This window comes from Mytilus californianus, unplaced genomic scaffold (assembly GCF_021869535.1).
Source record: "Mytilus californianus isolate M0D057914Y unplaced genomic scaffold, xbMytCali1.0.p SCAF_2, whole genome shotgun sequence".
NCBI lineage: Eukaryota > Metazoa > Mollusca > Bivalvia > Mytilida > Mytilidae > Mytilus > Mytilus californianus.
Window position 1 is genome coordinate 36,971,899 of NW_026262668.1, and position 13,136 is coordinate 36,985,034.

At 33.6% G+C, this 13,136-nt stretch overlaps 1 protein-coding gene across 2 annotated transcripts in view; it reads right to left on the reverse strand.

Annotated features, from left to right (window-relative positions):
• The window catches only part of LOC127729825 (carboxypeptidase B-like), a 140,602-nt gene that overhangs the window by 122,209 nt on the left and 5,257 nt on the right, over positions 1–13,136 (reverse strand). The gene's annotated exons all lie outside the window — the stretch shown is intronic.

Sequence of the window (13,136 nt, forward strand, 5' to 3'; positions counted from 1 at the left end):
ACATTAAGTTAAAATAATTAAAAATTGTAAAAGTCAAATTAAATAGACTTTTTACATGTATACTTATATTCAATTCATGGAACAGTTACTGCATATGCTATAATCTTTTGTGAAATGTAGTTGTTTTTCAAAATGTTTAATTTTTCTATTCACTAATAAAATTTTCAAATGTAATGTGTAATTCAAGGCATTACTTTGCAAAAGTAATTGTAATATAATGCATTACTTTGATAAATGCATGTAATTGTAATTGTAATATAATGCATGGTTTGGTCAAAGTAATTGTAATATAATGCATTACATTGCAATGTAATTCGCCCCATGCCTGATAGAGAGTGAAACGTAGTAAAATTTAAACATATAAGAACACAATTAATATATTTCCAACGGTATCTCACATCTTTTCAAAAATGATCCTTAAAATGTAAAGCTTCACATATATGTATGGTTATTTTTGTTGTCGATGAAGATTTTGTCTATTCATTGTAGTTGGACTGCAATGTGGAATGCCCCACGCCTCTTTTTCTATATTTGAATAATGAGTATCCTTAACAATTAAATGTTTCTTTTTTCAGATTATTTGGTTTTATTGGACTTCTTGATTTTATTTTTTGATGAAAAATACTCAGAGTCGTGAGACGGGTAATTTGTTATATAAGACCTATTGTAAGCGCCTGAAAACAAAGTAGTTTCGCCGCCATTTTTTTTCAAATCATAATAGACGTCGTTGGTTATAAAGAAGGTGATAAGTTCTGCAAAGCTACTTTAAGTTCACTATGAGGCCATCAACATAAGAGAATCAACAAATTTGACCAAAACTTAATCAAGCATACAGCTTGATACTGTATCTTTTGTTATTGTTTTACTTGTACATATCTTCATATTTATTTACTATACCATTTAATGTTGGGTGACGAATAAGGCCCTTATCATACTTACCCTTAAAAGCTTGACATACTGGATTGACATAATCTTTTGTGGGAGACCGTTCGTATGTTGACATATAAATGTCTTTTTGTTTTATGATCATAGTATATGTATGTTTATACTTGTTTTTACAATTCTTGTAGAAAACATACAATTAAGAATAATCTTTTAAAGTGCCAACAGTATTTTCGTCTTTTAAATTTATAATTTTCTTTTCTTTCTCTTTCTCTCATTTAGCATGTCTAGTATAAATAGTCAATAAACCTCAAAACAAACATTAGAAGTTTGTTCCTGACCCTGCTCATAGTTCCAAGTAATATCTGAATTATTTTTTGCTATTAAGATTATTTTTTGTAACAAAAAAATGTTCCGGCGTGACATTTGTTCCGCTGGAACTTATTTCATAGGAAATATGTTCCACCGGAATTTATATCACAGAAAATTTTTACCCGGAATATATATTTTAAGAAAATATGTTCCAGCACTGTAAAATTTGTTCCGGAACTAATTTTTTTACTAAATGTTAAATAAGTTCCGGGTGTTATAGATTAACATGATGCATTAACTTTATATCAAGCAAAACATTCTATAGTTGTACCTGACAAGTTTAATATTCAACATTGAAGTCTTTAAACAACACGACAACATTCAAAATAAGGTAAATCTTTGAGAAATTCAAATTAAGTCAGCATATATATTGTACGTAGATAATATGATTAAAAAACAAATGCACAACTATTATTAACAACTGCGATAAATATTTAAAACACACTATTTCATTTTTTGTCTCGCCTTGACGGAGTCAAAAAGCGAGACATAGGTATGCTGTTTCCGGCGTCGGCGGCGGCGGCGTCGTCAACAATGTATTAGTTTGTGATTAGGTCTAGTTTATGGCGAACCACAAGTGGTAGGTCAATCATATTTGGTATGCAGTTGTATTAGCATTGGCACATCTCATTTCCATGGAGATTATTTGGCCCTGTCCCCTCAGTCATGGTCTATTGACTTTGAAACTTTTGCTTACTTTACATGTATTAGTTTGTGATTAGGTCAGTTTATGGGGAACCACTAGTGGTAGGTCAATGATATTTGGTATGCAGTTGTATAAGCATTGGCATATCTTATTTCCATGGAGATTATTTGGCTCCCTTAGTCATGGTCTATTGACTTTGAGAATTTTGCTAAGTTAACATGTATTAGTTTGTGATTAGGTCAGTTCAAGGGGAACCATTTAGGGTAGGCAAATGTTAATTGGTATTCAGTTGTATAAGCATTAGCACATCTCATTACCATGGAGAATATTTGGCCCCGCCCCCTCAGTCATTGTCTATCGACTAAGAAACTTTTGCTTAGTTTACATGTATTAGTTTGTGATTAGATCAGTTTAAGATGAACTGCTAATGTTAAGTAAACGATATTTGGTATGCAAATTTATTGGCATTTGCAAATATCGTTTCCATGGATATTATATAGCCTCACCCCCTCTTCATGGTTCATTGACTTTGAAACTTTTACATAGTTTATAAGTTAATGTTTGTGTTTAGGTTTGTTTAAAGGGAACGACTTATAATAATTCAATGGTATTTGGTATGCAGTTGTATTAGCTTTGGCACATCTCATTTACATGGAAATTGTTTAGCCATGTACCTCAGTCATGGTTCATTGACTTTGAATATTTGCATAACTTATGAAACATGTTAAAGTATTGCTATTTTAATTTCAACATTTGCATAATCAAAATTACAAAAGGATGAGACATATTTCTGTGATAACAGTTTATCTACAAATTCTGATATGAAGTAACATATGTTGAATTGCAATATTCATAAATAAATGATTGATCTATAAAAAATTTCTGACGGATTTTTCTTATTCTTCGCTTATCTGCCTCATTAAATTATTGTCATTTGGATATTTTTGTATGCATAATGTAATTAAACATTTTGCTATACTCCACAGAATCCATATTGGATGTTTACACCTTTTATTTATTACATTATCAATATAATACATGTTTTTATAATGAACTTGAATTATAACTTTAAGCTCACTGATAACAATGCTCAGTATAAAAGATAACTTGTATAACCAGTGGAACATATTTCACAGACAAGGAACTTATTTCACCAGGTCAGGAACAAATCTCACAAACCTTGAACTTATTTCACTAGGTAAGGAACAAATTTCACAAACCCAGAACTTATTTCACCAGGTAAATTGTTGAACTTATTTTATAGAGATGGAACAAATCATATAGAAATTATCTGTGAAAAAAGTTCTCCCAGAATATATTTCCTGTGATATTTGTTCCACTGGAACTTTTTTCACAGGAACTAATTTTGGCTCACATATTCACAACTATTCTATATATTATAGTTAGACTTGGGAGGATAAAAAACTTTAAAATGTTGTAATGACATGTCCATTGAAGAAGACCGTAGATTGAACTTTAGAAGTAAATTGTCACGTTTTGTTTGTTGCTTAATTGGGTTGCTGTCTAAATTAATTATGTATACTTCACATCTCCTTTAAAATCATTCATAGAAATTAAACATTGCTTAAAATATGTTAGCATACATCGTCTGAGAGTAGTTTTTTGCTCTTCTTATATTCCCTTTTAGATATATTTTTAGTCTTCTGTTCTTCAACCTCTGCTATATCTTGCTAGGAAGAGCTAGCTAGGTAGATCTAGACAACATCCAACTCAGCCAAACGATCTTGGGGTGTGTGTGGGGGCACTTATTATGTAATGAGTGGAATGGATGAGTCGCTGGGATAGGTCACTGTTTGAAGCTTCATGAAATTGCATGAGGTCGAGAAATTTAGGTGAAATATAAGACAAGGTTGATGATTGAATCTGAAACTAATCAGATGTCGATATTTTTTTACAAAATGCAATTAAAATCACCAGAGATTGTGTATATATGTCTCTAAAATCACTTTCGTAAATGTTTAAGATATTTGTCAAATCTATTTACTAGTATCTCCCCATGAAATAACGTAACAATGATAGCTATGTCACGGCAGGTATATATACGTATAGTAAAAAATATATGATAGCTAGGGTAACTGCATGTATGTTCTTTTATCATTCAATATATATAGTCAAATGCGTTTTGTTAAAATATACTTTTTCACTCATTTGGTCTTTTGGAAAATGTTGTTTGTGCTGTATTTAGACCCCTCTACCAAGAAATTTGTTTTGCATGCACACGTATAAAAATTGCGGTTTTTATCCAACGCAATCATGGGTTTGAACGTTGTTTTCAATTTAGACTTGTTTATATTTTTTCGTTTGTGCTTGTATTATATTTGCCTTCGGACTTATATGATCCGTTCATCCTATTTTGACTCTTTCAAAATTCAAGAGTCTATCCTAAATTGAGGTAAATTATATGGCCTTCCAAATACCGTTTCGATTCCTAATATCACTGAAGAGACATTAATTGTCGAAATGCGGATATGGTGTACAAATGTTTGCACCTCATGTTTGCGGTATACCATCTTTTCCGCAAGTTTATTGTTTTCTGTTTGGTAATAAATTAATGATAAGATCTAATTGTTACATCTTGTGATCCGTTTATTTGTCAATCGCCAATGGCAGTCAGCAGGGTTTAAGAACATCAGTTGTTCGACCTGCTAGTCAAATGTGTTTTGTTAAAATATACTTTTTCACTCATTTGGTCTTTTGGAAAATGTTGTTTGTGCTGTATTTAGACCCCTCTACCAAGAAATTTGTTTTGCATGCACACGTATAAAAATTGCGGTTTTTATCCAACGCAATCATAGGTTTGAACGTTGTTTTCAATTTAGACTTGTTCATATATATATATATATATATATATAAAGAGTGGGGTATTGGATGTCTCAGCTGCTCACCTCTGCCATAGAAAGGTCGAAGTGCCGCCGCCGCCGCCCCCGCCCCCTGAGATAAAAATTCTTGTGTAAATTAATATTAATCGAACAGAAATTATTTGATATCTCCGTTTTAAAATGTTTGTGTTGCCTTTAGATTATCTTACTGAGTAGGGGGCCTCGGTGGCCGAGTGGTCTAAGTAGTTACTACTGTAATCACTAGCCAGTCAACACTGAGGTTGTGAGTTCGAACCCCGCTCGTGCGGGTGCACTCGACTCCAATCTTAATTGACTAGGATTGTCAGTTTTCCTATCGAAGGTCGGTGGTTTTCTCCCGGCGCTCCGGCTTCCTCCACCAATAAAAACTGGCCGCCACGAAATAGCCCAAAAGCGGTGCTTCAAAGTGGCGTTAAAACACCAAAAATCAAATCAAATCAAATCTTACTGAGTATAAATAAATATAACCTAAGAAAAAGGCATTTTCCTAAAAGTTTTCTTATGTTTTCACGTATAAAATGTACGTAACATGAAATAATCACGTGTGTGTTTACAAATCTTCAGGAGATTTGGCTATTTATAGATAAGTGTTACCTGTGTACCGATATGCATGATTGGTAACCAGGCAAATCTATTTACTAAAATAAAGAGTTCAGATCCGACACTCTACGGGATTAAAAGACATTTACTAGGTTTGAATTGTCCCAACCAATGAACGAAATTTAATTATGACAGCGTAAGTAATATCTTCCAATTAGGTAGTAAGAAAGCCTTCAGCCCGCAGACTGTCCATCGTTCAACTCTTAATACCGTCTCCGAGGAGACGGTAATAAAAAGTAATCAAACAGAACTCAAACTATAGGAGATGTGGAATAAACTTCAATTTGACAGCAACCAAACGACAAAAACGCCATAGGTAAATCAGATATGTCTTTGAGTAAAAGCCAATTTCTATTGTTTCACTGTTTATTTCAACTAGCGCAATTAAACAATCACTTTTTCCAAATATATTTTTTCTAACAAAGCATCAAAGAAAAGATCAACAGCCCTTTTATCATTACTACTTAGCAACAAGGAAACATAATTTACCAGTTAAAGATTGGTTGGATCAATTTTCAAGGTGATCAGACATTACACAAGAAGAGCGCGTGCCCCGTAAAAATGTTAACTTGTATTTGTAGTATTTGTATTTTTATCCATCTGATGAGTTAAGCCTCTTTCAACTGATTTTTATAGTTCGTTCTTATGTTGTACTGTTACACCACTGTCCCAGGTTAGGGGGAGGGTTGGGATCCCGCTAACATGTTTAACTCCACATTCTTTATGTATGTGCCTGTCCCAAGTCAGGAGCCTGTAATTCAGTGGTTGTTGTTTGTTTATGTGTTACATATTTGTTTTTTGTTCATTTTTTGTACATAAATTAGGCCGTTAGTTTTCTCGTTTGAATTGTTTTACATTGTCATTTCGGGGCCTTTTATAGCTGACTGTGCGGTATGGACTTTGCTCATTGTTGAAGGCCGTACGGTGACCTATAGTTGTTAATTTCTGTGTCATTTGGTCTCTTGTGGAGAGTTGTATCATTGGCAATCATACCACATCTTCTTTTTTATGATAACTTTTAAATCTCTTAAGATTTTCGAACCAACTTTGAACATATTTTTTTACATTATAATAATCAATCTTAATTTATGATCTTGGTGCATATTTAACCTTTCCATTCATATCCTTAGTTCAGACGACATAGTACTATTGGCAGAAAGTGCTGATGATTTACAGAAACAGCTGGATTCTTTCAGTGAATACTGTAATATTTGGAAGCTTAAAGTTAACTAAAGTGATGATTTTTTCTAGAGGCAGAATGCCGTCAAATTTACATTTTTATATAGCTATAGACGGCACTGACATTGAAAATATTAAAAGAATTTAACTATTTGGGCATATTATTATCTAGAACTGGTAATACTAAAATAGCACAGAAACACCTAGCAGAAAAAGCCACACAAGCTATGTTTAAGGTGTTGAAATCAGGCCGCATACATAATCTTTCCACTCAGTGTCACTTAGATCTTTTCTATAAAGTTGTGAAACCCATACTTTTGTATGGATGTGAAATTTGGGGGCATGGTGATGTTGAAATTATAGAAAGAATCCATCAGAAATTCTGTAAACTTCTTTTGAAACTGAAAATTCCACACCTAGCTATATGGTATACGGAGAACTTGGTAGATATCCTTTAAATTAAAAATAGTATCTTATTGGTGTAAATTAGTATCTGCTAAAGAGACTAAGTTATCTTCTATCGCATATACACTATTAAAAACACTATTTACTGTTAATAATGTATGTACATTTTTTGTGAGTGAAGTTAAAAATATATTGGATGAATGTGGTTTTTCAAATATTTGGATTTCTCAATGTTTTGGTAATGATATATGATTAAAAAATGCACTAAAGTTGCGATTACAAGACCAATACAAACAGTTGTGGAATACACAATTTCAAGAGTCTACATAATCAGTAGATTATAGAATTTTTAAGTTAGAATTAAATTTTGAAAAAAAATATTTTGATATGTTGGATATGCACGAAAGTATTATTTTGTGTAGATATAGAACCACAAACTACAGACTCTCAATAGAGACAGGGAGGTGGAATAATGTTAATAGAAATGATAGAAAATGTCATCTTTGTAATATTGGTAGCATTGGAGAGGAATTTCATTATCTGCTAGAATGTCCATTTTTAACGACAGTAGAAAATTATACCTTGATAAGTACTATTTGGCTTATGTTAATACACTAAAGTTTAGAAAATTGATGAGCAAATTAAACACAAATTCAGAGCTAAAAAGATTATGTAAGTTTACAAAGTGTATAAATAAACATGTGGGTCCTCCTAGCTAAAATGTATATTATTTGGAAACCACTGTATTGTATATATGTTTTGTAAATAGATGCATATTCATGTACATATTTTGCACTCTCTCTGTACCTATGTATCTGCAATGGTTATGGGAATAAAGATATTGGTATTGGTTTATATGAACTCGTCAAGCTTCGGTGGATTCAATCAACACTATGATAACTGGACACATTATACAAAAGTCGGCGCGTGCCATGTAAAATGTTTATAACTCTTTCATTTATAAATACATTTACACCAAAATTTAAATATATGCTCTTTATTTACAACATTATCATACTGAATGACCTTGGTACTTATATGACTGTTCCATCATGGGCTTAGTGCAGTTTTCAGAGCTTAGTGCACCAAGGCGGCCTAGGTGGTGTTTAGACGTACCGGGTAAATCAGTCTTCAACAAGAAACAGGGGCGTGTTTTTTTGTTCTTCGGTAGTGAGCCAGAAGAGGTCCATTTCTGTTTTTTTGCATAGGGAAGATCTTCTGGCCCTCTTCCACCTCTTCGTTTTTGATAGGTAGTTTAAACGGCAGAGGCACATAACAAACATGGCGTCGTTTAGTCTAAATGACATTAATAAATTTATGAATGCAGATATATTGGAATGTGAGCTGTGTTATAAACGTTTTTATGGTATGACAGTCTTAATAGGACATCCTTGTATGACGATAAGCTGGATAAATATAAGAACTACACGGACAAAAAATGTTAAGGGACGACTATTTGATATTCTAGGGAAGGGATTTTGATTGATTGGTGTTTAACGCTACTTTCAACACTAAGTTGGGCTATTCCGTGGTGGTCAGTTTAAATTTATAGAGATCATTATTAACATTTTTAATCTTTCGCTTATTATGCATATTTTTCAGCTCTTAATTACCAGCCCACCCCACTAAATGAATGAATATCAAATGGTTTTTCTTCTTATTTAACACAAGTTTAATTGGTTGATTGTTTGTTGCTAATTATTAACGCCCAGTGACAAATATGTCATGCATGCTCAGGACTCGGTTCAAAACACGAATTTAAAAGTCAGGTAAATAAATAAAAACGAAGAAATGTATGATTGCTAATGAGGCAACTATCCACCGGAGTTCAAATATGAAGTGGATGTAAGCAATTATAGACAACCGTAATTAAGGCCTTCAACAATGACAAAACCCGATACTGTCAAAAGACCCGACGTGAAAAGTGTGCGAAACAATTCAAACGAGAAAACTTACGGCCTAATTATATATAACAAAATAATTTACAAAATATCAAATATGAGTCGAGACATGAACCAACGACAACAACTAAACTACAGGCTCCTGACTTGGGATAGACACACACAGAATATGGCAGGGTTGATATAAAAACGAAGATTGCCAATGAGACAACCCTCCAGAAGAGACCAAATGACACAGCAATTAACAGCTATAGGTCACCGTACGGCATTTAACAATAAGCAAAGCCCATACCGCATAGTCAGCTATAAAAGGCCCCGAAATCACAAATGTAAAACAATTCAAACGAGAAAACTAACGGTCAAATTAATGTACAAAAAAAATGAACGAAAAACAAATATGTAACACAGCAAAAACCGACAACCACTGAATTACATTTGACTTTGACTTTGGACAGAGCATACATACAGAATGTGGCGGTGTTAAACATGTTAGCGGGATCCCACTTTCCCAAATGATCACTCCACACAGATGCGTACTGCAGACATTCGTTTGTTAAAAATCATCTGATTCCGGGAAATAACACATTCTCTGAATGGTGCTATTATATATCCATCAGTCAGGGGATATGCTGGATCACCATAATGCAAAACATTTTTCCCTGTACAGTTGTCATGTGGATTCGCATTTGTGTTAAAATGTCACTTTCTCGCAACGACATTCCCGCGTCGTGCCGACGACCTTCTATAGGCCCAAATAAGTTGGAGATAAGCTCATTTGGTGTAACAATACTTTGAAATTTCAAGGCATGGGATCTTTTGTGGTTATTAAATACAAGTCTTTGATTTTCCTGTGGTCTGCATATTGGTCTTCCGGTACCATCGATAAAACCCCTAACAACTGTCTAAAGGCCCGTTTCGATCAATAATTGACTCGTCAAAAAGTTCTAAATGTTCTTGTGAGAGCCAGTTCCTGTTTAAGTCGGAGAGCAGATGACAATGGTTGTCATGTATATTATCAGGAACCTCATTGATTTTATAAGAGAGTTCTGCCTTGGATCTGCCAAAGATGGGTTCAAGATCTTCAAGTCAGCAAGGGTAAGCAAGTCGCCGTAAAACCATGCAAAGAGCGTCAGTCCCCCCTTGCCGTTGTACGATTACTGCATACAATTTTATGTGGAATACGGAGTGCACAACGAAGAATTTCAATATCATCTCTATCAAAGCGAAAAAAATAGAACGAAGACATTTATTGGCAATACGTATTTGCCTTCCGCCAATTGAAATAGACGTTGCAATGTGGTTTTTTCACGTACATGTACAAGTAAAATGTTGCTTAATGCATTACATTATAAAAATTATTTACGGGTACGTGTACTTCTATTCTTTCGTACGCGTTCACGTTCACGCACTTTTGTTTAACCTCTCTAACATAATGGATTTCGCAACAACTTCTACGCTATTATACAGTGTATATAGACAATAAAGGCCTTTTTTGTTTTTGATACTGACTTTATCACGGTAAAATATCAAGTGAGCCTTTAACGTGATAAAGTCAGTATCAAAAACAAAAAGTCCTTTATTCTTTTTATCGGTAGTTATGAAAAGAATTAAAATCATTACGATAGAGAAAAATAGCAAACGAACTGCTTTATCGCGTCGAATCACACTTGACGTCACATGCTGCATTACGTCATTTGAAATTTTATGACAGTGCAGTAACACTACTTTTGCATTATGGTGGGGCTGCGATTAAGATGGCGACGGTGCTGCAGCGAAACGCCTGGATTCTTAAGCGATGCCAAGTAACAAGAATGAGAACAATTAGGTATTTTTTTGGCAGAGGAAGCTTACAGTCATGATTGTTTTATTTTATTACTTTAAACATCACTTACGAAAGTTATTAGCATATATTTTTATACCGTCGCATGCTGCAGTTACTTGCTACAGACCCCCAAAAAATTACAGAAACGAATTGAAGGAGCATAAGAAAAGACTAGGATTAGGCATAAAAAGATCGCGCGACATTAATTAGACTTTGTACCGCTCCCACAGCTGTTAATGACAATAACAATCTTCGCTATGATTATGATACCCAGAGATCATGATTTGTCGTCCAAAACAAAATTATTTACTGTACCAGTCAGGATTTTAACCTTTGACCCCTTGCACAGTAAGCCACTGCTCTACCAACTCAGCTAAACAAGTAATCCACAAGCACATGGTTAAATATCTACTAGGTAAGGGGAAGCACGGCTACACTCCCCCAACTCAAGAGTCATGATGACATACCGACAATATCAACATCACTTACTCTGGCTGTTTGTTTTACTTCTAACCACCCTTGTTGTTTTTGTAGGGTGCCAATGGTAGAAAACATGATTTACCTGATGAAATAAAATACTGATTCATCTTGGATTTGAACCGAGGATCCCTGGCATAGTAAGCCTCTGCTATACAAACTGAGTAAAATAAGGACTCCAATAGCACAGCTGATGGAGGGCAGTTATTTATATCTACTGTATCGCTACACCTAAAAACGTTTGTAAGATCCAAAATGAATTACCACGGAAAATCTGTCTGTTATAAAATAATGGTGGCCTTTTTTTAGGAAAGCTTTACTGACCTGTGGCTTAGAGTTGTGAATAATCATGAAGATTGCTATAACATTTCTCAAATTTCAAAAACAGTTTATAACCTTGAAAGTAAATAATCAACACTGGTGATAGTATAAATGTATAAAATTCTGTATATTTTTTTGTCAAATCATTGATAACATTTGCAACTAACACTAGGTTTAGACAACTTGTATTAACCATGCAATTTTAGGAAAACTTGCTCACGTTTGGAAGTCCACTTGCACCAATTTTGAAGGCAACATAGACAAGTAGTGGTGAAACAATTCACAGAAGAATCGATGAACCGCAAAATATTTTTTTCGATTTGTTTCATCCGTATATATATGTAGATTGCAAGTGCTAAATTTTTATAATCGGCCACTAAAAACTCGTGTTATAAATTGTTTCAAATTTAACGTCTCTATGAAAATGGCTGGCATGTTGAATAATAGATATTTAAAATCTTTATGAATTTTAGCTACATTAAACAGCAGGTTTACTAAACACAAAACAACAACTAAGAAGAAAGGTTGTTCGCTATTTCACTACACAAGTGCATGTATTAATTTAAGGTTAGGTTTTAATTATGTATTGTTTCGAAATGTATCATATCATCGCCCTTGTATAGTTATATTTTTACAGCACTAGAGATGAAAAGACTACTTAAACCACTTATTACATTTAGGAAGCGATCTGGCTAATGAAAAGACAATCATAAGTCTTTTTTCTTATTTTCATTACATGTAAAAATACTTGCTATCTTAAACTGTAATTAAGGGATTATATCAAACTATGGTTTTATGAAGCATACTTTTGCTTTTTTCTTCTTCTGGTAAACAATGAATTGAAAGTAGAGTCAGTCGCTATTTTAAACTTTTCATCTTTAGTGGAAAATGGAAAAAACTAAAATCAATATTTTCAACAACTTTAAAGGGGCATTAGCTACGAGATATAAGAAACTAAAAGATGAATTTGTTTTGGTGAAATAGTGAACTAATAAATAAATTGGCTTTTAGCAGCCAATTTGGTTAAATTTTGTCAAAATAAGCTAAGAAACATCGATGATGAATTATTCACTTGCAAGTGAAAAATTCGACATCATTAAATCCGTATTCATGTGACCTCCAATTTAACCCCTAAGCAGGACATGGGTTACACATGTATTCAGCTATTAAAAGGAAAAGAATATCAACATTTAAAATGAAACAAGGCTAAACCATTTTGTTGACTGATTCGATCCACAAAAAATCATTCTTATACAGGTAAAAGCGATGATAAACATTCTTTTATACCTGCGATATGAAATCAAACAGACCTAAAAAAAAAATCCAATTGCACGTGGTCGCCATCTATTTATATTCATGTTTATATCGGATCATATAACCGTTGGCAGTCTTGGGAGGTTATCTCGTTGGTTCATTAGATGACGTATAGACAAAAATACACACGAGTCCATGCATTGTTAATTGTTTATTTTAGACTTTTTGTAATTTGGATATACGTTTGAGTATGTTATAAATCAAGTGTGAGAATTTGAGTCAAATCGGTGAACATGAATTTCACAGCTAATACCCCTTTAAAGTACACGCGTAGTGGCATGTCAACTCCGAAGTACTGACCTGCAAGGCCGGTGATATGATCTAAAAACAAACAGACT